This window comes from Panthera pardus, unplaced genomic scaffold (genome assembly GCF_024362965.1).
Source record: "Panthera pardus isolate Hobbes unplaced genomic scaffold, ASM2436296v1 HiC_scaffold_15, whole genome shotgun sequence".
Taxonomy (NCBI): Eukaryota; Metazoa; Chordata; class Mammalia; order Carnivora; family Felidae; genus Panthera; species Panthera pardus.
This window is the reverse complement of record NW_026526710.1, coordinates 30,379,377-30,404,368: the sequence shown is the minus strand read 5'-3', so window position 1 is coordinate 30,404,368 and position 24,992 is coordinate 30,379,377. Positions and strand designations below refer to the sequence as shown.

Below are 24,992 nucleotides of genomic sequence, written 5' to 3'. Positions count from 1 at the left end.
ATATGAAAATGGAAAAAATTATGGGCACACTGAATGAATAATATATATGATACAGCTTTTTTAATGTTCAAAGGGTGATCTAAGAACATTTATGAATGTGATGGGGGAATTTTCTCCATTTGGCAAAAACCACGACTAAAATTGAAACATTATAACAGAACATTTACGCAGAATACAAGGATCAATGCAAAATATTACACATTATTTAGGGACTAAAACACAGAAACCCATAGAAGTACTATAGGTGTGGTGAGTAAAATCATTTTGCGTAAGGTAAGAAATGCAAAATATTACCCAGTTGTTTTAGATAAAAGCCCATTTGGAGAACAGATAATTATTGATTTCTGGATTTCCAAGATGCAAATATTCTGTGTGCAGAGATTTTGTGGGCTTTTACCCAACAGATGATATGGTTGATGAGGATTTATGCATATTCTAATACCAAATTCAAATTTAGAGAGAAATATTTGCAGGCCATAAATATGCCTAGAAAATAGAATGGGAGCAACAGCAGAGTCATGCACAAAAATTCTAGGGCATTCGATATTCCTTGTTTTGCACATTTTCAAATATGTCAGTGAACGTTGCAGCAAAAACTTTTGACAACACTGAATTCTTGTTAATATCTGAGAACTGTACAACTTCTTTGCTGCTTCAGTAAATATTGGATGTATTAAGAACACATTTGCCAAGCATAAATTTGAAACCATTAAATCTTCAGTGAGAAGGCAGGTGGATGCCATCAGGCTTCAGATTAACCCACGTAGAAATTGTTGAAAACATAAAGAAAGGTACACATTTTAGAATGCAAGCCTGAGTTATGATATTTTAAATGGCTATTTTCAACTGTATTTACCCAGTATTCCTTTGAAATCATAGTTAAAGTGAAATTGGCATTATAAGCAAAGTGATGCAGTAACAAAAATGTAATACACTCATGCCCATGAAAGCATCAGAGGGATTAGGAAATTCTTTGAAGAAAAATGCAGTAAAATTTACTTCTTTTAATGTTATTTAGGCGGAACAAATTGCAGTCTTCTGACATGAAATCAACTTCTCAAATATGGAATATTCTAGAAAAAAGAATACTCATTTAGACTACAGACCCCATCATTTAAGACCCCAAACTCAATTTCAAAATTAATTTTTCTTTTTCCCATATTAGATACAACAATAGCCTTAAAAGAAAGTTTTATAATATCGAAAATATATCATAACCTTTTCATTGTTGGGAAGGCATATGTAATTTGAAGAATACAATAAACATGCATTCTTATAACTATGTTCAGTTTACAGTTGAAATTGGCTGAGGAAGATGGTAAGGAATGTTAAATTAATGGGATATTGACATGAGGAGCTAAAGAACTTGGATGGTTTTCTAATATTTAATGTGACCCTCTTGAAGAATTGCAATGTATTTGCAACATCAATTTACCAGACACATTTGAGTATTTCTGAAGCTCCTAACATATATCTAACTTTGCCATTTTCAGTTGCCTGTGGGGAATATAGATTCTCAAAATTAATCTTTAAAAAAAAATTACTCAGGATCTACAGTGTCACTAGAAAATCTAATGATCATTTCTGGAAAACAGTGTCTTGGAACAATTATGCATTGGAATTTCATACAGGGATTTTCATATCCATGAAAATCTTCATTATAGCCTAATGATTTGATGTTTCTAATTATTGTTATAGATCATTTAAATTTTTTGTGCTTTATGTTCCTTTATTTGACTTGTGTGATTTTGAAATCATTGCCTGTTGTATTTTTTAAATTAAAAAAATTTTATTTGAGAGAGAGAGAGCATGAGTGGGGGAGAGAAGCGCAGAGAGAGAGAGAGAGAGAGAGAGAGAGAATCGTAAGCAGGCTCCACGTTCAGCAAGGAGCTATTCACAAGGCTCAGTCCCACAACCCCGGGATCATGACATGAGCTGAATCAAGAGTCAGACACCCAACCAACTGAGCCACCCAGGCACCTTGCTTGTTGTATTTTTATGAGAAGTATGTAAAATAGTAAGATTTTCCTTGAGGAAAAGGTTATCTTTTCCGTGGGCAAGTGGGTTAGCATGGCCTGGACTCAGCTACCTGAACATTGTGTTTATCAGCCTTGTCTTTGATCTGAGAGTTTCATTAACCAGTGAGAGGCAGGATAGGGCCTGGCCAGCCAAAAGGAGGTAGTTGATGCTTCCTGGAAGAATCACCCAAGCCAAAAGAATCAATGGGCCAGAGTTCTTTGCCATGAATTTCTGCCTCAGAGACCTCAGGAGCCCCAAGGCCCTGTTCTGTGAGGAAGCCCCCGTAAGCCCTTCCACTAACCCAAACACCAGAGAAGAAGGAAAGGAAGCAGGGGCTGGGGAGGTCCGCTGAGACCGGGCATATTACAAAAAACAGTCAAACATTTCCAAAGTGAACTGGGCCAAACTGAATAAAGTTTTGGCTGCGTCCCCTATGCGGGAAGGCCAGATCAGTACAAATAAACTATATTTTTATCATAAACATCCAAATTATAGTTCAAACAAGTGTGTGACCTCTCTATACTTCCAGAAAAAGAGAAACTTCACTTCCTCTGAATCACTCCAGAGGGAGGGTCCTCCTAAGACTGACCGGAGTCCACCCTGAACACCAGGAGTTGTTTTCCAAACGACAGGTGGAATGGCATTACTTCAGATCTGGCTGATTCTGGTGCGGTTTTTCCGGCACGCAGCTCAAGGCCCTCATTAAAGCTTTCCTCCATGTGAGGGCTGAAATGAGAAAGTAAGAAAAGAGTAATGACAGAAAATTTGATTACAAATGGATAAAATCATTTGTTCTTGTGCAGCGCTTTATTCTTCTGTTGACCATGAGCAACTGAGTCAGAGGTACCGTATTTTGATTCTTTCCTAACTTTTTATTTCTTTAATTTTTTAAGTTTATTTATTTATTTTGAGAGGGGGAGAGGCAGAGAGAGAGAGAGGGTGGGGGAGAGAACGAATCCCAGGCAGGCTCCATGCTGTCAGTGCAGAGCCCCAAGCAGGCTCCATCCCACGGACCTCGAGATCATGACCTGAACCAAAGTCAAGAGTCAGCCACTTAATCGACTGAGCTACCCAGGCACCCCTTTCCTAACTTATTTTATTTTTTATTTTTATTTTTTTTAATTTTTTTTTTTAACGTTTATTTATTTTTGAGACAGAGAGAGACAGAGCATGAACGGGGGAGGGGCAGAGAGAGAGGGAGACACAGAATCGGAGACAGGCTCCAGGCTCTGAGCCATCAGCCCAGAGCCTGACGCGAGGCTCGAACTCACGGACTGCGAGATGGTGACCTGAGCAGAAGTCGGACGCTTAACCGACTGAGCCACCCAGGCGCCCCCTAACTTATTTTACAAACAACTGTCTAAAACATTGATTCAGAGATAGAGAATTAATTTATATCCAATTGTAGACATTCTTTTCCTCCCCAAATCCCACTAAAATGACAAGAAAGGTTTAGGTTTTTCTTTGTTGTTTTTTTTTTTTTTTAAGTAATAATCCCTCAAGGACGAAAAAGAGACAACAAAATTTAGTCTCTAGAAGCAGATGAAAGAGTGATAAATTACTCAGTAAACCCAGGGAAATTGGATCTTAAGCCAGCAGCAGGGAAAGCTGAGAAGAAACATGATACACTGCGATGATTCCTCCAAAGGACTCAGGAATTAAAGCATAGGTGAGGACAATTGGTTGTATGTTTAATTAAAAAACAAAAGGCCCAGCGTCTTTTGTAATTCTATGCAGTGGAAACCTCCCTCTCCCATCTGACAGAAGACAGATTTATTCTCTGCACAGGTAAAACAGAGGGTCTCTGGAATAGGGTAGTCTCCAGAAAAAGAGAATTTGACAGAGTATTGCGGTACAAGTTCACTTTTGCCCATCTGGTTGCTGGGTGGTTTGAATTTGCATTTCACCAATTGTTAAAAGGGTCGAACATCTTTGCACAAGATCATTGACATCTGCAGGGCACCTGGGTGGCTCGGTCGGTTAAGCATCCGACTTTGGCTCAGGTTATGATCTCGCAGTTTGCGAGTTCAAGCCTCACATCAGGCTCGCTGCTGTCAGTGCAGAACCTGCTTTGGATCCTCTGTCCCGCTCTCTCTGCCCCTGCCCTGCCTGTGCTCATTCTCTCTCAAACATAAATAAATATTAAAAAAAAAAGGGGGGGGTTTAAAGGTCATTGACATTTGCAGTACCTCTTTGTAAAATGTTTAAATATTTTACCCATTTTTTCTGTTGGGCAGTCCATCTTTTTCTTACCTACAATGGTTCTTTACGTACTCCAAATGTGCAGAAATCCTTCTTTTCAAATGCAAAGTATCAATTTTTTTCTGTATGCATAGAGCTCTTTGTGTTTTGCGCAAGAAATCTCCCCTCTCTAAGGTCATGCAGATTTGCTCCCAAGTGAACTTATAAAGCCACATATAGTTTTGTCTTACCATTTAAGTCCCTGATCTACCTGGAATTTGTTTTGAAGGATCGTGTGAGGTAGGGTCTAATTTCATTCCGTGGCCATGTGGATGCCCGACTGTCCTAGGTCTGGAGTGGGAAAACACACTGTCCTATGGTGCACCTGTGTCATAAATCAAATATCCATACGCATGTTTCCAGGATCTTTGTTCTGTCCTCGTTGTTTGTCTATCCCTATACCAGCACTATACTGTTTTCATTATCTTATTTTATGACAACAAATTGGGTATTTGTATAGATGTCGACTACTTTTAACGAACCCCAGTTTTACTGGCTACTTTGGATTCATCAAGTTTCTCTGGCAGCCCCACCATTTCTCTCTTTGGCCGTTTCAAGCCCAGGACCCTAATCCTTGCCAGTTACTTGTGTGGCAAACTTCCTAAGCTAATGCGGTCACACAGGACCCTCGGCTGCTTGTTAGTAAATGGTGGCAGCCACCAAAATGGTTGAGGCGGGTGAAGGTCACCCACAACATTGCCGCTAGAGTATAATGAAAGCATGTCTCAAAAGAGACATATAAATAAACACATGTAAATATCGAATAAACAAATACTTCTTCGTAAGAAGGCACAAAGCAGGGCGCCTAGGTGGCTTGGTGGGTTAACCGTCCGACTTCGGCTCAGGTCATGATCTTGCGGTCCGTGAGTTCGAGCCCCGCCTCAGGCTCTGTGCTGACCGCTCAGAGCCTGGAGCCCGTTTCAGATTCTGTGTCTCCCTCTCTCTCTGTCCCTCCCCTGTTCATGCTCTGTCTCTCTCTGTCTCAAAAATAAATAAACGTTAAAAAAATTAAAAAAAAAATAAGGCACAAAGCAGTTTTGAAACCTCTTCTATAAGTTCTATGAAATCCCAAGTCAATTTCCACCCTACAGGAATAAAGTTCACTCAAGGCAGATGCAACAATTTTTCAGCAGTCTGAAACTGTTACCCTGATAGTAGGTTTTAGGCAACCTCTTTTCCTGCTAACGGGAGGTTATGACACAAGACTATTTACGGATCATGCTCTGGGTCTCACGTCTAAGTGGATAGGTCATAGACCTTCTAGTTCTTACACCCTGTTCATGCGAGAATAGCGTCTCTACTGTATTTTAGCCCATCTGTACACCTTGAAGACCTTGCATTTTGCTAGTTCACCTGAAGTTCGAGTCTTGCTCCTCCCTGGCCCCCAGTCAACGAGCCCTGTGCCACTGCCTGGAAATCCATGTTTACCCATCCCTCCGACGGCATCTCCACACAAGGGAACAAAGAAGAATGTCACTGGCAGCTCTGCCCCCGGCCGGATTTTCTTTCAGCACTATCCTTAAGGCCACTCGTGAACAGAGCCGTTGTGTAGCGACATGCCCAGTTCCAAAATATCGTAATAACCCATCCATAAGCCACACCTGAATCTTCACTTCCTCTGCCAGCTAGCGAGGGGAAACCTTCTTCCTACCCCCACCCCTGTGAAGCCCCAGGTTTCAGTTGGGGCGCAGGCATTACCGTCGCAAGGCTGTTCTTTTGAGATTCCGGGCCACCCGTTTAGGTAACACTTGCGTCTTCTGAGCCCGCCAGGACCGATCTCGAATGTAGCGTTGCCTTCTAAGCTTGTGACATGGTGGGTCTGACATACCAGCTCATGATGGTCAGCTCCGGTCACACAGGCACTGGGTATATCTCTGGTTAGCGAGCAAGTCAGTCTCCTTGAGAACCCGAGAGCGCCCCAGGAGCTGTTTTCCAAATGGCAGGTGGAATGGCATTGCTTCAGAAGTGGGGGAACTTGCCATCCAGCCTCCTTATCCACCACGGACACTGCTAATACCATCAGTTCTGCTGGATGAAATGGCCTGGGAGAAGGCTGGCCTGGGCCTTCTCCAGAACTCTCTCCTGCTCTGAGCCCCACTTAAAACTGGTAGCCTTGTGGGACGCCTGAGTGGCTCAGTCGTTTAAGCGTCTGACTACGGCTCAGGTCATGATCTCACGGTTTGTGAGTTCGAGCTCCGAGTCCCGCTCCACAGTGCGGACGCTGCTTGGGATACTCGCTCTTTCCTCTCTCTCTGCCCCTCCCCCACTCTCACTTTCTCTCTCTCAAAATAGATAAGTAAACTTAAAAACCTGGTAGCCTTCTGAGTCATACAATAAACAGGTCAGAGCAGTGCGGCATGTGCTGTATCCAAAATCCAGAAAGTCTCACCGCGGGCCCTGTCTTTCGGGGGGGTTTCTGGTAGGTTTTTTTTAACTGGTAGAGGATGCAAGGGGCAACCACTTCCCCTTTTCCTTAGACGGAACTTCCCTTCTTTCCCCAAACCACGAGATCCCTAAAATCTTTACCAAAGCGGCAGATTCTTGCCCCTTTGCGGCATGCATCTCTAATCAGAGACACCCGTATTTTACAAAGGCAGCTAGAATTTTTCCCATTTGTACTCACCAGGTGCAGCTGGCATAATATCATCGGTAGAGCAGACCAGCATGGTGGCTTGGGGAAGGTCAAGATAATCGATGTTCCTATAGATTGTATTACGCCAAAGAATAGGAGAGCTCAGCAAAGTTTTGGTAAGCTTCCTGATAAAAGTAAACTGCTTTTGATCTTTTGAGAAAGGTTCATTTGCCAGATCAATAGCTGCATGTCAAGTGCAAAAAAAAAAAAAAAAAAAAGCGCTAATGTGCTCCAATAAAGGTTTTATTTATTTATTTATTTCAGCCCCTGCATTTGGCTGCCATTTGTTTAATTTGCAGGAACCCACTGGCATCTGCCGTGATACCGCTGGATTGTACGGGAACCAAACGGGGAATTAAACAGCATATGATGGCGCTCAAACCCCTACATCTTTTGCCCTCGGTGGTTGTGCCAATTGCTGCAGCGTCTTCCAAGGTACGGTCTTGCCTCTGGACTACTACCTTGGCCAAGCAATGAGGGGAAGAAGCTCCTGTCACCCATTGGTCAAGGGCGTCCCACTGGGGTTAATGCCTGAAGGTACCAGGTGCTCGTGGAGGGACCCACGCTGGCATCCAAGAAGTCTTGCGGTAAGAAGTGAGGGACTGTTGACATGAGCCTGCCAGACCGAAGACACTGTCAGTCGCTCCTGCGCAAAGCTGTCCAGAGCCTGTCCCACGCAGGTGGCTGCAGGGCTAGCTGGGACACCATGTGTTTGGGAGGGATCGAAGCGGCTCCCAAGGCATTCAATACACTGGGTGTTGGGAGTGGTAGGCAGATACAGAGGAGACCCGTGTTTTCTCCTGAACTGTGAATTCTCAAAAGGCGGGGATCCTTTTCTAAACCTCCTTTAATCAGCTAACACAGGAGTGTCCCATAGACTTACTCAGTAACATTTGTTTGTTGCATAAACTGATACATTCATTAGATGATAAAGCAACATTGCATGGGAAGACCCAGGTCACATTCAAAGGTGCAGCAGCCCTGAAAGGAAAAAATGTTGCCATAATGTCCGGCTGGCTGGATCGTGCCTGGGTGCGGATTCTGGGAGGTCATAGCAATGCGGCATCCGTCCTGACATGAGCTAAAGAATACAGGGGCGCCTGGGTAGCTCAGTCGGTTAAGTGTCCGACTTCAGCTCAGGTCACGATCTCGCGGTGCGTGAATTCGAGCCCTGCGTCAGGCTCTGGGCTGATGGCTCAAAGCCTGGAGCCTGTTTCCGATTCTGTGTCTCCCTCTCTCTCTGCCCCTCCCCCGTTCATGCTCTGTCTCTCTCTGTCTCAAAAATAAATAAAACGTTTAAAAAAAAAAAAAAAAAAAGAATACAGCGCAGCCCCCTGACCCCTGACTCCAGGACTAAGAGTTTTTACAGGCGCCATATTACTGCTAGAGAAACCCATATTCTCTCAGTGTATTTCTTAGCTATGTAGTCAGAGATATGAAATTGAAGAAGTCATCAGAAGAAAAAGACCAAGGTTAGCCCACTTCCTCAAAGAGGCCGGGTGGCTTTCTGCGGTGAGGACCACGGCTGGACGTGTGGGTGGGGCTGCAGGGGATTTTCTGTGCCTCCCGTCCAGGCACCAGGAGGAAGGACCATAGGAAGAAGAGGCAGACCTTAATTTCTGACCGCCAGTGCTTTTAGGCCCCTCTCTCCCCAGCGGGGGAAAAATAGAGGCTCAGTCACCAAGCAAATGCTAAGATGCACATCTTCAGTTGGACTAAAGTTGGAGTGGGTGGTTTATGCAGAGAACAAAATAGACAGGGGGAAGGAGAAGGAAGAGGGGGAGGAAGAAAGGGAAAAAGAGAAGGTGAGATTTTTTTTTTTAATTCGCACTTTTTTTTTTTTGAGGCAGAAAGCCACAGCTCCACCATTAAGAAGACATTATTCCAAATAAAATGACTAGTCCCAGTAAGGAGCAGTGACTTCAGACTTTGGAAGTGCAATTAAGGTGGCAGTGAAAGAAACATGTATTGTCTGTGAAACGGAGTGGCCTGGCCCCTGACCTCCTCGCAAACACCCTGCATAGGACAGCCTCACTTGGTCTCATGACCACACGTATGAAACACTCCTTGAGAGACAGCGTCGCCCGGAGAGCAGTCCTATGACACACCATTAATACCTTCGAATGTGTTCGGTTATTAAAATACAGCATCATTGAGATTAATCTTCAAATTGGAATGCCTCCTTTCAGGGAAAACAAGAAATATCTAGTTTTGTTTTTTTTTTTAATAGTATGACCATCAATGAGTAAATCTGGAAGAATTTCTGAACCACACAAAAAACTGTAATCTCAGGACACCTGGCTGGCTTAGTCTATGGAGCGTGCAACTCTTCTTTTTTTTTTTTTTTTATGTTTATTTATTTTTGAGAGAAGAGAGAGACAGAGTGTGAGTGGGGGAAGGGCAGAGAAAGAGGGAGACACAGAATCCAAAGCAGGCTCCAGGCTCTGAACTGTCAGCACAGAGCCTGATGCAGGGCTCGAACTTGCAAACTGTGAGATCATGACCTGAACCGAAGTCGGGCGTTCAACCGACTGAACCACCCAGGCGCCCCTAGAGTGTGCAACTCTTGATCTTGAGGTTGTGAGTTCAAGCCCCATGCTGATTGTAGAAATTGCTTAAAAATAAAAACTCTGTAGGGGCGCCCGGGTGGCTCACTCAATTGAACGTCCGACTCTTGATTTCAGCTCAGGTCTTAATCTCACAGTCATGAAACTGAGCCCCGAGTGGGGCTTCGTGTTGGGCATGGAGCTTGCTTGGGATTCTCTCTCTCTCCCTCTTCCTCTGCCCCTCTCCCCCAGCTCACACGCTCTTTCTCTGTCTCAAAAAAAAAAAAAAAAAAAAAAGAAAGAAAAGAAAGGAAAACAAAAACTGTAATCTTGATTGAGGTGCAAATCTTCCAAAGTTTTAAAATCCTTCGTTCACTTTCTTGCTTACTTACAGGCTTGAGGCAGACACAAAGGGACACATTATTCACGGCTCTGTCTTTTTTCTGATGATTCTTTTATGTCTCCTAATTCTGAGAAGTTGAGTACAGAAACAAGCAATTTGGAAGCACTCTTTTTTTTCCAGCTCTGAAGTGCTACATAAATGAAAGGTATTATCATTTCCAGTGTTAATTCTAAAGCAGAGTACTGCATAACCCCTCAGATGTGTGATGTTTAAGAATGGATGCCGGGCGAGCAAAGCATTGTTGCATTTTAAAATTTTCAAAAAAAAAAAAAGACTTTCAAGGATGAATCGATATTTATTTATTTATTCACCCATTCATTTATCCATCCATTCCCTTAAAATTAAAGAGGAGGGGGCATTCTGTAGTGTATTAGAGGGTATAAAAATGCAAGTTTGAGCTGAGACCCTGACATCAGGAAGATCACAGGCCAAACTGAGCTTCCAGATAAAGATGCCTGCTTTTAAGGTAAGTGGTGAGAAACTGTAATCCTGGCCTACAGTGAAGATCAGAATGTGGGGAGATTGGGGGGATTTGTCCAGAGGACTTTTAGAGAGAGCTGTTGATGTGCTTTAAGTCCCAGCCCCTGGGGGAGTGGTGGGGGACACCTGACCTCAACTCGATTGCTGAGAAAGGCATTACGGGAGAGCCTAGTTTGTGTCCCATGCAGGGGCACCCAGAAATGGGTGTCTGATTGCCACTTGTAGAAATATAGAAGAATGTGGGATGCTGTGCTCCACCAATGGCCCAGGGGAGGGACAGTGGCTGTTTGGGGGTGGGGGGTGGGGGGTGCTGCACTCCAAGATGCTGTAGCAAATGGGCATGAACGCCTCCTACCTATGAGAAAGCCATTGCTGGTCAGGTCTTGTCCAAGAGAGCCCCCCGCAGGGGCAAAGCGTGGCAGGTATAGCTCTGGGCAAAACACAAACAATGAACCAGAAGAAAATCATCACCCCCAACTAGGGAACTGCAAACGGGAGGTGCCCCCTTGGGTGGGTGGCTGGAGGAAGACGCCTGAGGTACTCATACAATGGCTCATGAGACAGAATCTGCGAGCACCAGAGAGCAAGAAGCCAGCTCATGACAGTATCAGCTTAATACAGACCATTTCTTCTCTTGTCTCCCCATTATCCCCAGGTAACCCCCAATCCTGCAGGTGTCAGAAACCACGGCTAGCAAAGAGATGAGGTTTGGGAAAAAAAAAATAGGACAGAACATTGGAGGTCTCTCAGCTGTAGGCTTCCTACCTGGTAAGGGACAGACACCTCAATCGAATCAAGTTTGAGTTACGAAAACTGCCAGCGACTGGAAATCCTCATTTCTGTACTGAGACAATTTGTATTACTTAGGAGTGAACCCAAAGCCATCAGGCTGCCTGCGTTTTTATCCAGGGATGGAGAAAAACTAGTCCCACTGAACAAATTTTAAAGAACAGGGACAGATAAGATAAAATTATTTCATGATGGCACCCCATGAATCAAGTCTGTTCAGTGCACAGGTGATAAAGTGTTCAGAAAACAGAAATAAAACTTCAAAAAATGTGATGTCTCCTGAAATACTTCTCTTATTACTTTTTAAATACAGTGATTTTTGACAAATGATAAAAGTGGACTCACATGAGAACTTAGAAAATACACAAAAATATTAAAAGAAAACCTAGAGGGGCGCCTGGGTGGCTCAGTCGGTTGAGCGTCCGACTTCGGCTCAGGTCATGATCTCACAGTCTGTGAGTTCAGGCCCCGCATCGGGCTCTGTGTTGACAGCTCAGAGCCTGGAGCCTGCTTCAGATTCTGTGTCCCCCTCTCTCTCTCTGCCCCTCCTCTGCTCATGCTCTGTCTCAAAAATAAATAAACATTAAAAATTAAAAAAAAAAAGAAAACTTAGAAACACCCACACGATCCTACCACTGTTTCTATCTTAAAGTGTGGATAGAAAATGTCCTTTCTCAGTGAAAAGAAGAAAAAAGTATTCAAATGTTCCAACTGTTATCTCTACGTGGTATGATTATAAGTCTTCTCCCCATTTCTGCCTGTTTGTGGAAGCAGACGGCTGTAATTTTGTCTCCCCAGCTCACAGACCACATCATCTCCACCATCCCTCTGCACTTTTCTGGAATTGGCCTCCCCTGCCCATGAATCTGTTTACATCAAGCTGTCCTGTTCTTAGGCGAGGGCCGCCTTCTTTGCTGCTCTTTGCTGGTCTAAAGGTGGAGCACAGACCCAAGCCAGGACCACCAGAGGCTTTCCCTATGACTTTGGAAATGGAAAAAGAGATGAGAGTTTATATGTTTTCTTTCTGGGAGCTGCAGATACCTTTTCCTCTTCTTGGAACTGGGAAGCAGAGACAGGTAACAAGAGAGATCCCATGGAACTGACACCCGACAGAGGCATTGGATTAGAGGTGAGAGAAAATCCTGATGGTGCTGGAGTCTGGCTCCCGTTCAGTCCCGGGCTCCACTTGCGTTACTCTGTGGTTTCCATGAGCCGTGCCCAGAGCCTAAAAGTCAACTTCCTTTTCTTGCTAAAGCTTGTCCCTGTTCAATTTCTGGAACCTGAAACCGAATACATCAATTGATATCTTTACATCTTCTAAATTTCCTTTTTTTTTTTTTTTTGAGAAAAAGCATGTATACTTGCTTAGGTAAAATGTTCCAGGGACATGAGACCATCCTTATTTAGAGGTAGGATCTTCATCTACCCTTACAAGACACACACAAAAGCACACTGGATGTTTCCTTTCCATTCTGCCCCCATGTGTGTGCATTTGACTGTGTTTGAAACGCAAGGACAGTATTAAAGCAGAGAAACATCACAAAATGACAGCTGAGGACTGTGTGCGTGTGCGCGTGTATGCGGATGTAGGTGCGTGTGTGTGTGCATGAACGAGAGAGAGAAGCTCAGTCCTGCTCTTTCCCTGCTCATGATTAAAGTCCTCAGAGACTTATATGTCCAATGGCATCCAGGCTTTTTGGAATAAGCTGCTGGAGTCATGTCTTCCCACCATTACGTTCCATTGTCCATATACCAGTTTAGACGAAGAGGATATAAGACGTTTGGGCCAGGGCCGCCTGGGTGGCTCAGTCGGTTGAGTGTCCGACTTCGGCTCAGGTCATGATCTCACAGCTCGTGAGTTTGAGCCCCGTGTTGGACTCTGTACTGACAGCTCGGAGCCTGGAGCCTGCTTCAGATTCGGTGCCTCCCTCTCTCTCTGCTCCAACCCACTTGCATTCTGTCTCTGTCTCTCTCAAAAATAAATAAACATTAAAAAAAAAATTTTTTTTTTAAAGAAGTTTGGGCCACTCCAATGGACCATATTGTGTTGGCTTTGTCTGATGATTCCACTTTCATCTCTAAGATTTGCTTAGAACAACTACAGTAGCTCACTCCTTGGGACACCTGCCTCAGCCCAGCCCCTGTACCTGAGGGTTACTCATCACGGACATCTCAAGCAGATTGGGACGGCCAGGTTTCCACCCTTCTACCCCAACAGCCATAGCTCTTGTCATACCTGGATGGACATTTGACCCAACGGGGTTAGTCAGGTTCTCTCTTTGGGAGACTGAAAATGGTTTGAGGCTGGAGCTGAGAGTAATCATCTGGAACCAAGGGTGGCAAGACCATCTTTGTTGTATGTGCACTACATCCAAGAAAGACGTCTGTAGATACAGATAAACGGGGCAACGGAACTGAGGTGAGCATATAAGAGAGGTTATGGATACCACAGATGTGGGACTCATAATCTAGTGACCTGTGTGAGTTTGCTAGGGTTGCTGTAGCAAAGTCCCAGGGACTTTGGGGGGTTGGTGCTTAAAGAACAGAAATATATTTCTCACCACTCTGGAGGCTACAAGTTCAAGAGCAAGGTGTCGGTGGGGTTGGTTCCTCCTGAGACCTCTCTCCCTGGCCTAGAATGTAGATGGCTGCCTCTTCCCCGTGTCCTTACATGGTCTTACCTCTGTGTGTCTGTGTCCTAACCTCTTCTTAAGAGGACAGCAGTCATATTGAACTAGAGCCTACCCATATAACCGTATTTTACCTTAATCACCTCCTTAAAGGCCTCATCTCCAAACACAGTCACAATCTGAGATCCTGGGGGGCAGGACTTCAACCTCTGTACTGGGGGGATCTAGAGAGGGACACAAATCAGCCCATGACACTCTGTTTCTGACTTTCCAATTCCTAAATGTGTCTCATCATGGGGCCTGTTTGTACCTCCCATTTTGGGGTATAAGACAACAAATTCTACTTTTGACTTGTGATAATTTGAGTAGATTTCTACATCAAATAATTCCTGACAAAGGTAATTACTCTTCTAAAGCAAAACTTGCTCTGTGATTTTCCAGATTGTGAGGGCCAGAAATATTTCTACTGCCTTTATGTAGGAATTTTTTAATGTTTATTTATTTATTTTGAGAGAGAGAGAGAACATGAACAGGAAAGGGGCGGAGAGAGAATCCCAAGCATGTTCCACGCTGTCAGCCCGGAGGCCAACGTGGGGCTTGGTCCCATGAACCAGGAAATTGTGACCCGAGCCAAAACCTAGGGTGGAACACCCAACCAACTAAGCCACCCAGATGCCCCTATGCATGAATTTTAAACAAGAAACAATTTCTAGGTAACTGTCCATGTTTTCATCTGAGCTCAGCCTTTTTTCAGTTTCTTCTTCTTCTTCCAGTTGAAATCTACATTCAGGCTTCCACATATTATGCCAAGATCAAAATGCAGTCATTAGCTTTCCTGCCATCACTAAAGCCATCTACGCAGACATTTGGGAGCCCCCCTGTAGTTCCCACTTTCTGAGTTTTGTGATGTTAGGTGTACTGTCCTGATTAGATACTTGACATTCTCAAGAAAAAATAGAGGACTGTTTTTGGATAGAAGTGTAGGGGATTCAAGGAATTTCAGAGGTGATCAAGGAAAAAGACATGACCACCAGATCAGTAGCACATGCAAGTGTCATCGGGCTTTTGCATTGCATGTGAGGAAGTGTCTGATGGCAGGAGACTGTCCAGAGACCCCAGCTCAGCAAGGGAGCTCCTGGGCAATAAGAGGATCAGAAAGGGGTCTTCCATGGCTAGACAGAGTCTCTGGACAGAGTCCCTGGATCAGAGAGCTCCAAAGAGCAGCTTGGGGTCTTCATAGTCCTGGTTTACCTGATCCATGGCTAGCAGAAATTAGGCACATTTTCTTGGGCTATACAAAGCAAGCAGGATCTAAATGGCTAAAAATCCACTCATTGAGGCTATGGTTAAAACAGCTGGATATAGAAAAGTTTATTTGGCACCTTCAGGCTTTTGAGTTAATGGGTCTCTGCTGATGTGAACACATAAACAACCGAGGGACCATAGTACCAAGGCCACCTTCGGCTCATTTACATACGAGGAGGCAGGAGAGGTTGGAAAGAAGAAAGAAAAGAAGGGTCCATCACACGCATCTCATTCTGTCAAAAAGAAAAGCCACTAATTGATGGAAAACAATAGACTGTTGCAGAACTTCTGATTAATAATGGAACGATTCAGGGGTGCCCGGGTGGCTCAGTTGGTTAAGCCTCCAACTTCAGTTCCGGTCATGATCTCGCAGTTTGTGAGTTCGAGCCCCGCATCGGGCTGTGTGCTGATAGCTCAGAGCCTGAAGCCTGCTTCGGATTCTGTGCCTCCCTCTCTCTCTGCCCCTCCTCCACTTATACTCTGTCTCTCTCAAAAATAAATAATAAAAACATTAAAAATATAAGAATTGTGGTAAAATAACAAATTAAAAAACATAAAATAATGGAATGATTCCGATTCAGTAAACTCTCTAGGGAGAATGAGCATATCATCCGTATTTGTTTCCTTTGAAGAAAAAAGCTCACATCTAAAACATCTTGACAGGGCGCCTGGGTGGCTCAGTCGGTTAAGCATCTGCCTCTTCATTTCGGCTCAGGCCATGATCTCAGGGTTTGTGAGATGGAGACTCTCATTGGGCTCTGCACTGACAGTGAGGAGCCTGCTTGGGATTCTCTCTCTCTCCCTCTCTCTCTCTCTCTCTCCCCCCCCCTTTCTATTCCCCTTCTCTGCACTGTCTCTCAAAATAAATAAATAAGCTTAAAAAATAAAATAAAATAAAATAAAATAAAATAAAATAAAATAAAATAAAACATCTTGATGGGGACCTGGGTGACTCAGTTGGTTAAGTGTTAGACTCTTGAGCTCAGCTCAGATCTTGATCTCATGGTTGCTGGTTCAAGCCCCTACCTGGGCTCCACACTGGGTGTGAAGCCTACTTAAAACAAACAAACAAACAAATAAATAATAAAACATCTTGACCAAAAGGTGGTTGCCTTTAAAAGTACCCACTTGCGTTTTTTGAAGCACCGTGTATATGTATGTGTATAACTTTCTTTCACAATCCAGAGTGCAAGGTGTTAAGGTAGACTCCATTGTATGTAACTACCAGAATGTTTAGATTCCCCATTTTTGACACCACACCCCCCACACACATATTCTAAGGATCACTTTATTAGGCAGCATAAACTGCAATAGTATGTTATGTTATTAAATAATAAAATGGAGACAAGCGTATTATTCCAGTTGAGCCATTTCAAGCAGGTAAAAATATTCAGGTCAAATGAAAGGCAGTATCTAAAAATTTCAACTGGAAATATTTTCGTGTGGGAAAAACTAACATAGTGATAAAGCAAAATAAAAGGAGCAGATGGCATGTCATTAAGAGAGATGTAGGTGACCCGTAGTAATCCAACAGGGTTGGAACTTGAAGAATAAGAACTCACCCTCGCTCTCTCCCCACTTCTGATCTCCTCCTGTTGCCTCAAATGGGCCAAACCCCACCTGGAAGCCAGAGGGTGAGAGGCCTGTCCTGGCATCCCGACAGGTCACCTCCTGGGCTCAGAACAGACTGGGAAAGGTCGGAGAGTGACCCTGGGAATGTCCATCACAGAGACTGCATCCTCTTGTCCAGTATTATGCCCCCAGGCCCAAGCACTTAAGAGGTGATCGATTTAAGCATGTTGAATAAATGAGTTATTTAATCTTCTCTGATTGTGTGTCTCTTCTTCCAAAATTCCTGACCCCTACTGGTCCCAAAACATGTGGTGAGCATTTGTTATCTCTCTATCTTTGTCTGCGTCCTATTATCCAGCTCAGGCTGTTATTTGCCTTTCCTTACCTTACAAGTAGGGCTGTGTCAGCCAGAAACCTAGGACTGGGAGAGTGGATGCCAGAGCAGAAGGAAGACAGGACAGTCATGCAGGAAGGGCCTTCTTGCTAGGACCGGATGGCTGGGGTGAAGTCACAGACAGGTGGGTTCACAAGCATAGAAGGAGAGTAGCCAATATGCTGCCATGTTTGAGGTTGGCACTGACAGTAGGAACTGTTGGATGCCTACCCAACATCCATTCCCACCTTCTTCCTTGCTAGCCAAGCCCTGATTTCACTCGGGTGTCCAGCCCTCCCCCAGTAATTCATGGAGACTGACAATATACCCAGGACAAGAGGTAACCTTTGATGATGGACCTATTTCCTTTGCTGGCAATTGGTTTCAAAGCATGTGACCTCATTCTGGCCAGACGATCTTCTGAAATTCTAAAAGTTCTTTCTAGAGGAAATGCAGGATTTTGACATGGAAAGGCCATGAATTAGAAGAGGCCACTAGAGGACTTGTCTCTCAGCTGCTTTTGCACAGCACTTGACATAACATTGAGAAAATGTCAAATAACTATTTGTCAAAACTGTACAGAGGTGATAGGCAATAGAGTATGGGGTGGGGTAGACACCGATCCTCACAAGTCACCTTGACTGTGCCTTTAGCTCTATTGTTGGTCACTTTCCCCGGACCTACTATGTCCAGCAGTGAAGGCTTCCTGGTGTTGAGGGCACTTCTATCATCTAGGGGCAACACGGGTTCAGCCAGATTGGTTCTTGGGATTCCAAGGCAGTATCTGGCTTTACCCCAGAACTGAGTCCTAAAGGTAGAACATGGACTAGTGTCTTGGTGACAACAGTCCATCACTGAAAATCTTACGGGATCAGAGAGAAAAGAACTTCAGTTCTGACAAATCCAAGGGCATACCGAGGTTGTACCTAGAGCATCAGGAAATCAGAGGCACCCAAAAAGATGGACAAGGGGCAGAGTTTTAGGGAAGAATTTCATATCTTCTGAAAGAAACAAAACAGGCATTGAAATAATTAATCATGACTAAAAATCAGAATCCCTTGGTCCTTCACATCACAGTTGATCGTTGGACAACATAAGTTTGAACTGAGCAGGTGTGTGTGTGCATGTATATATATGTATATATACACATACGTATACATATACATATATATACATGTATAACATGGGTTTTTTCCAATAAAGACAGTACTGTACTATAAATATATTTTCTCTTCCTTATGATTTTCTTTTAACGTTTTCTTTTCTCCAGCCTATTTTATTGTAAGAATGCCATAGATATATATAACATGCAAGATGTGTGTTAGTTGGCTGTTCATGTTATCAGTAAGGCTTCCAGTCAACAGTGGGCTATTTGTAGCTAAGATTTGGGGGGGGTCAAAAGTCATACACAGATTTTCAACTGTGTGGGAAGGGGGGAGCATCAGCACCTCTAACCCCCACACTGTTCAAGGATCAACTATAGTTTGCTAGGGCACCTGCAGCAAAGGTAGGGCTGGGCGGTTTAGAACAACAGAAATTGATTCTCTCCCAGTTCTGGCGGTCAGAAGTGGGAAATCAGGCAGGGCCATGTTGGCTCTGAAACCTGCAGGGGTGAACCCTTCCCTGCCTCTTCCAGCAGGTGTCCTGCCAGCAATCTTTTCTTTCCCTTGACTTACAGCTTTAGCACATCAATCTCCGCCTCTGTCATCACACGACCTTCCCCCCTTCATGTGTCTGTGCCTCTTCTCTTCTTCACATGAAGTCATGCTGGATCTGAGCCCACCCGACTCCCGTATGACCTCATCTTAATTTAACTGATTACATCTGCAACGACCCTATTTTCAAATGAGGTCACATTCTGAGGTGCAGGGGTTAGAATTTCAACATAACTTTTTGGAACACACATTTCAACCCCTAACACCTTTCTTAAATTTGTATTAAATTTCCTCTGCTTTGTCTTTTGCGTTACATACAGAGAAGGCACTGGAAGACGACATACTCTCCAGAGCTTAGGGCTTCCAAAGGTCTTGATCTGGACTTGGATTTAACCATAGTGATGGTTAAGAGGTCCTGGGCATCCTTGAGATGCTTTTCTTCTCTCTTCCTTGTAAACGCGTTTATCATCACCCATTACCCCCCTTCCCTGAGGAAAGCAACAGGGCTCGGTCTCCCATTTCTTCCAGGGTTTGGCTCTATTGATTATTCCTTCAGTAAATTTCAACCTCTTTCTTGTCAATAAACTCTTATACAGAATCCTCAGATATGAAACAGTTTCCTTTTTTAAGTGTAAATATATTTTACACATTCATATTTGAGACATTTATTCATCTTAATTGAGTGATGACAAGGAAAAGATTATTTCGACTTGGGTTAGTATATAAGTGTGGAGTTGGGATTTATGCAGCTGCAGACTTATCGTTAAGTAGTGAAGCTTAAGCTTCAGGACCCTTCATTTGCAGAGGCCTGGGAGGGATCCCAGCACTGTGTTCTCATAAGCAAGCATCTATAACGTTTGGAGGAGAAAAACTTTACTGTAATTGGTTAAGGCTGTTGCCTCTTCCTATGCCTTCTCTGCTTCCATCACACTTCCCCATGTGTCAGTCATATTGCAATGAGAACATGTCCTACAAGCTGGCACCAAAAATATGTGGACAGGGGTGCCTGGGTAGCTCAGCCATTTCAGTCATGTCATGACCTCATGGGTTTGTGAGTTCAAGCCTCACATTGGGTTCTGAGCTGACAGCACAGAGCTTCAGATCCTCTGTGCCCTCTCTCCTGTGCCTCTGCCCCTCCCCTGCTCACGCTCTCTCAAACATAAATAAAAACATTAAAAAAAAAAACCAACATATAAGACAATGGAGGGGAAGTGACAGGTGCAGTCAGAAGCTCACCTGAGGAGCATTCTTCCAATAATCAGAAACACAAAACCATAAGGAGAAAATTCAGTCCTCGTCAGTGCCCGAGCAAAGTGGAATCCTCTCCAGTAAGGGATGCACTTAATAGTGAAGTGTAGACAGTTATAAACACACGATACATTTTGTTTCCTTTTTTAATGAAACTGGCGTCGATTAGGATTCCTGTGTTTGCAGGACATAAGCCTATAGCAGAACCACAAAGAGGATATTTCTGGATATGAAGCCACATGTTTTTTACGCATTCCAGCTACCAATAACAAAAATTTAAAAATTCCAATCAACCATGCCAGAGGAAAGACTGCCTTTCAATTCTCTCTGTAAGCGATATTACAAAAGTATTATAATATTAATCAAATGTATGCAGTCAATAAATGTAAAAAAATTACAGACGTGTTTCAGGCAATTAATGAATGAAAATACCAAGTTTTGAAATTTTGTTCAGAGCACTTGTCAGCTCTTTTAAATTTGTGAACTATCATTTATTTTATCATCCAGAAAAAAACGTTTACTTTTTACCTAATTTTTGTTGGAAGGTCATTTTCCATGGGTCTCTTGTGCTTCTGCAGATCTTGGAAGCAGGGGCACTGACTTTTGTTCCTGACCATCTTTTCAGGGATATTTGTAGAGCAGATGACCTTGGAAGAATGAGATCCTGGCTCCCTTCAGGACAGAAGGAGGACCTGTCTGCTGACCAGTGTAATCGACACAGTGACTCCCTCCTGGCAGGCTCGCTCGCAGCCCCGTTAACGTCTGGGAGTCCCGCTGCGGTGCAAACCCGATTCGGCACAGCATCCACCTGGACCCAGCCCCACAGCGCCTGTGGGGCTTGGGGACAGAAGAAACTGATGTGAATACGACATTCATGCTGCCCACTGTGCTGGGAATAATAAAGTGATAAGGGAAACTAATAAAATGCGTTCCGCGGTTGGTGGGAATATAAATGGGTTCAGCCACTATGGAAAACAGTATGCAAGTTCCTCAAAATTGTTTATAATAGCCAAGACATGGAAACAAGCCCCGTGTTTATGGACAGATGAATGGATAAGAAAATGTGCTACATGCACATACACAATGGAATATAATTCAGCCTTTAAAAAGAAGGAAATCCTGACATTTGCAATAACAAACATGGACCTTGAGGGTATCAGGCTAAGTGAAATAAGTCAGAGAAAGATAAATACTGCATGATCTCATTTATATGTGGAATCTAAAAAAACAAAAGTCAAAGACACAAAAAACAGATTGGTGGTTGCCAGAGGTGGGGCTTAAGGTGAAATAGGTGAAGGGGGTCAAAGGGTACAAAGTTCCAACTATAAAACAAGTAAGTCATGGGATGTAATGTACAGCATGGAGACTGTAGTTAACAATACTGTGTTGTACATAAGAGACTCTTAAATCTGGAGAACAAACAGAGGGTTCCTGGAGGGGTTGTGGGAGGGGGGACGGGCTAAATGGGTAAGGGGCCCTAAGGAATCTACTCCTGAAATCATTGTTGCACTATATGCTAACTAATTTGGATATAAATCAAAAAAATAAAATAAAACAATAATGTGTTGTATATTTGAAAGTTGCTAGAAGAGTTAAAAAACTATCACAAGAAAAAATATTATAACCATGTGAGGTGATAGAAGTTAACTCAATTTGTTGTGATCATTTCACAATACATACAAGTAGCCAAGCATTATATTTCACACCTTGGACTAAAACAAGGTTATATATCAATTATATCTCAACAGAAATGGAGGGGGAAAAAGTGTGTCTTGGCAGGAACAAGACTGAGACCTGCTTGCTTCTCTACGTGTCCATGACTTTGACCCAGGAACCTCCTGTCTTCTGCCAGCATCCATAAAACTTAAAAAGGGACCCTAAAATTGTCAAGCCCCACAAAACCTGGGTCTACTCTCAGTTTTTAGATGAGGCTTGTTTTGTATCAGTCTCCATGTCCAACAGAATGTTACTTTGGCTTCCAATTTGGGGAAATACATTGCATTTGGTAATCTTCTCTAGCTAGTCTCCCCATTGCCTTCCCTTCATAGCTTCCCTCACACAGCCCAATTCTGAACAGCAGGAACATGAAATACTTGTATGTCATGAGCAGTTGCCAGGCACATTACAGGTAATTTGTTACGGATAAAGTACGTTCTTTTAAAAAGATTACGGCTGATTCAAGCTTACCTCTATAATGTCATATTTGTAAGCGTTCATTCCTATATTTGTTAAGATTCCTTCAGCTCCCAAATATGAAAAAACCTAACTCAAAAGTCTTAAACAACAACGGGATTCATTGCATCGTGGAGTAAGATGTTCCTAGATGGGGTGGGGGCAGGTTGTCTCCGTGGTTGGTTAATTCGGTGCCTTCCCAACCACATCGCTCCACTCGGCCATCTACAACCTGTCAGCCAGCTGTCTTCAAGACAGCAAGATGGCAGAAACTCCTGTAAGGATTATAGCCTTCGCACAAAGGGTCTAAGGCAGAAGAGGAACGATCCCTTCCTTGCGTCTTTTTTTGAAGAGCTACAAACCTTTCACCAGAAGCCCTTTCCTCCCAAAGATTTCTGTGAATTTCTCATTGACCAGCCTTTGGTCATATGCCCTTTCCCGAGCCACTTACTGGCAAGGAGGGTTGAATATGAGTGATTGACTGAGATAAAACAACATTCTCCCCCTGTTCCTGATGCTTGGGCAAGCTTTACCTGAAGCACATGATTTCACAGACCAGTGTGAGTGTCTGGACAAAACGCAGAGCTCTGCCAGCAGGGAAGAATAACGCAATCTGATTCCCACCCTCTTTATAATGAATGCTTTCTGGTACAGACCGTACTCTTTTTGCAGGCTCTGATAAGCAGAAATTCCAGTTACCACAATTTAGTTAAATGACACCATTTCCCCAACAGTTCAAAATTCCCTTGCCATAGTATATTAACTATGAGTAATCGCACAGAGCACAAAGTTCCCAGTTAGCTCTTGAGCCCACAGATGCCAGCTGTGCATCGGAATCAGTGACCAACAACATGCCTGTCAGGACATACTAAAGAACAGGATGGGGGCGCCTGGGTGGCGCAGTCGGTTAAGCCTCCGACTTCAGCCAGGTCACGATCTCGCGGTCCGTGAGTTCGAGCCCCGCATCAGGCTCTGGGCTGATGGCTTGGAGCCTGGAGCCTGTTTCCGATTCTGTGTCTCCCTCTCTCTCTGACCCTCCCCCATTCATGCTCTGTCTCTCTCTGTCCCAAAATAAATAAAAAACGTTGAAAAAAAAAATTAAAAAAAAAAAAAAAAGAACAGGATGGACTCCCACCAACGTATGGTATGGATGTCAAGACTGACGACACCATGCATTTGCCAAGAGGGATGCACTTGCTTCTCAACACTGCTAAATGGTAAAGGGGGGGGGGGTCACTACTCTCATTCCTAAAACAGAGGAGAGAAGTCCACAGTTCAAAGTGGTCACTTGACTGTGAATGATGGAGCTGTGTTTAAAATTATAGAGATGTGGGGTCCTTGGGTGGCTCAGTTGGTTAAGCATCCAGTTTCGGCTCAGGTTATGATCTCATGGTTCATGAGTTTGAGCCCACATTGGGCTGGTTGCTGTCAGCACTGAGTCTGCTTCAGATCCTCTCTCTCTCTCTCTCTCTCTCTCTCTGTCCCTCCCGACTCTCTCTCTCTCTCTCTCAAAAATAAATAGAAAATAGGGGTGCTTGGGTAGCTCAGTCAGTTAAGTGTCTGACTTCAGCTCAGGTCATGATCTCCCAGTTTGTGGGTTCGAGCTCCACGTCAGGCTCTGTGCTGACAGCTCAGAGCCTGGAGCCTGCTTCGGATTCTGTCTCCCTCTCTCTGACCCACCCCCCGCTCATGCTCTGTCTCTCTCCGTCTCTCAAAAGTAAATAAATGTTGAAAAAAAATTTTTTTTAAATAAATAAAGTTTTTAAAGAATAAAAAATAAAATAAAATTATAGATACAATCATATTTTAAGTGTCCTAAGAACTAGTATAAAAAAAAAGAAAAAATAATGATTGCTTTTGGAAAGCTAAGGACTCTTGTATAAATGTAAACTTCCAATTAATTTGTGGGCAATGTAAGATTTTTACAAATCAGGTTTGTAGGGTAACATCCACACGTACTATACATTACCAAACCCAGTTCTAAATAAAGCTGAAATTCGGTGGGTTACCTGATCAGTCTCAGCAAATGCGCCAGGTCCTATCATATTTAGAACCCTGTGTTCTGAGGCGCTCAAGTTCACGCTAAGGAATTTACTAAACAAATCCCTGGCAAGGGATCCCTCGCAGCGATTTTCTGGATCCTTAAATCCTTTCAAATAGAAATGGCAAAACACCCTGTCTGAGTCCATAATTCCTGAAGTTTTGTAGTGTCAATCTTGGAGTTTCTGACTACTGTTTGAGGTCTCACTCTCTCCCCCAAAGAAGCATGCCATTTATTTATATCAAAAGTTAAATGGAATAAAAACTTCCGGACTCTGAGTGAGGCAGCAAAGCTGGGCTAAAAATACCTGATTTCGTGTGTTTTTTGTGGAAAAGACACGACATTTCTTCCTATGAAAGACAGACATGACAAGGAAAGACGAAGAAGTTTACCTACCATGGGGAGAAAGGGGGGTTGGCTTGTGATTGGGCCCAGGCCCAGGAGCCTCCAGGTGGCAAGGTGTGACGGACAAGGCCTGGCTGAGGGGACTTGCGAGAGTCCCGGCAACATTTGAGTTTGCAGCAGTAATTTGGGAGACGTTATACTGAGAATGTAACAGGTTTGGGGGAGAGATGGCCAATAAACGGCCATGGTGTTTGGGGACTGGATTTAGTGAAAGAAGAAAAAGGAGGAGTGATAAAGGGAAAGAAGGGAGGACGAAGAAGTAAGAGAAGAAAACAGAGTCGACAGAAAGAAAAGGGGGAGGAGAGCAGTGAAAACAGAACAGCAGGGATACAAGACAGCAAAGACAGGTGCATGCAAGGAGAAACCGGCAACGGCAGACCCGGCTCGCAGGGCGCGCGGTCCTCCCGCCGACAGGAGGCGAGCGAGCGCCGGACCGCCCGCCCCTCGCAGGCCCCACGCCCCGCCCCGCCCCGCCCCGCGC

The 24,992-nt window shown here is 43.9% G+C and overlaps 1 long non-coding RNA gene across 1 annotated transcript; it reads right to left on the bottom strand.

The window, feature by feature from the left end:
- Nucleotides 1-20,021: 20,021 nt before the first annotated feature.
- LOC109248623 (uncharacterized) lies at nt 20,022-24,895 on the bottom strand. Its single transcript, XR_002072150.2, has 2 exons — nt 24,503-24,895; nt 20,022-20,730 (listed from the first exon to the last, which is right to left on the bottom strand). It is a non-coding gene; the product is annotated as an uncharacterized LOC109248623 (long non-coding RNA).
- Between the last annotated feature and the right edge of the window lie 97 nt (nt 24,896-24,992).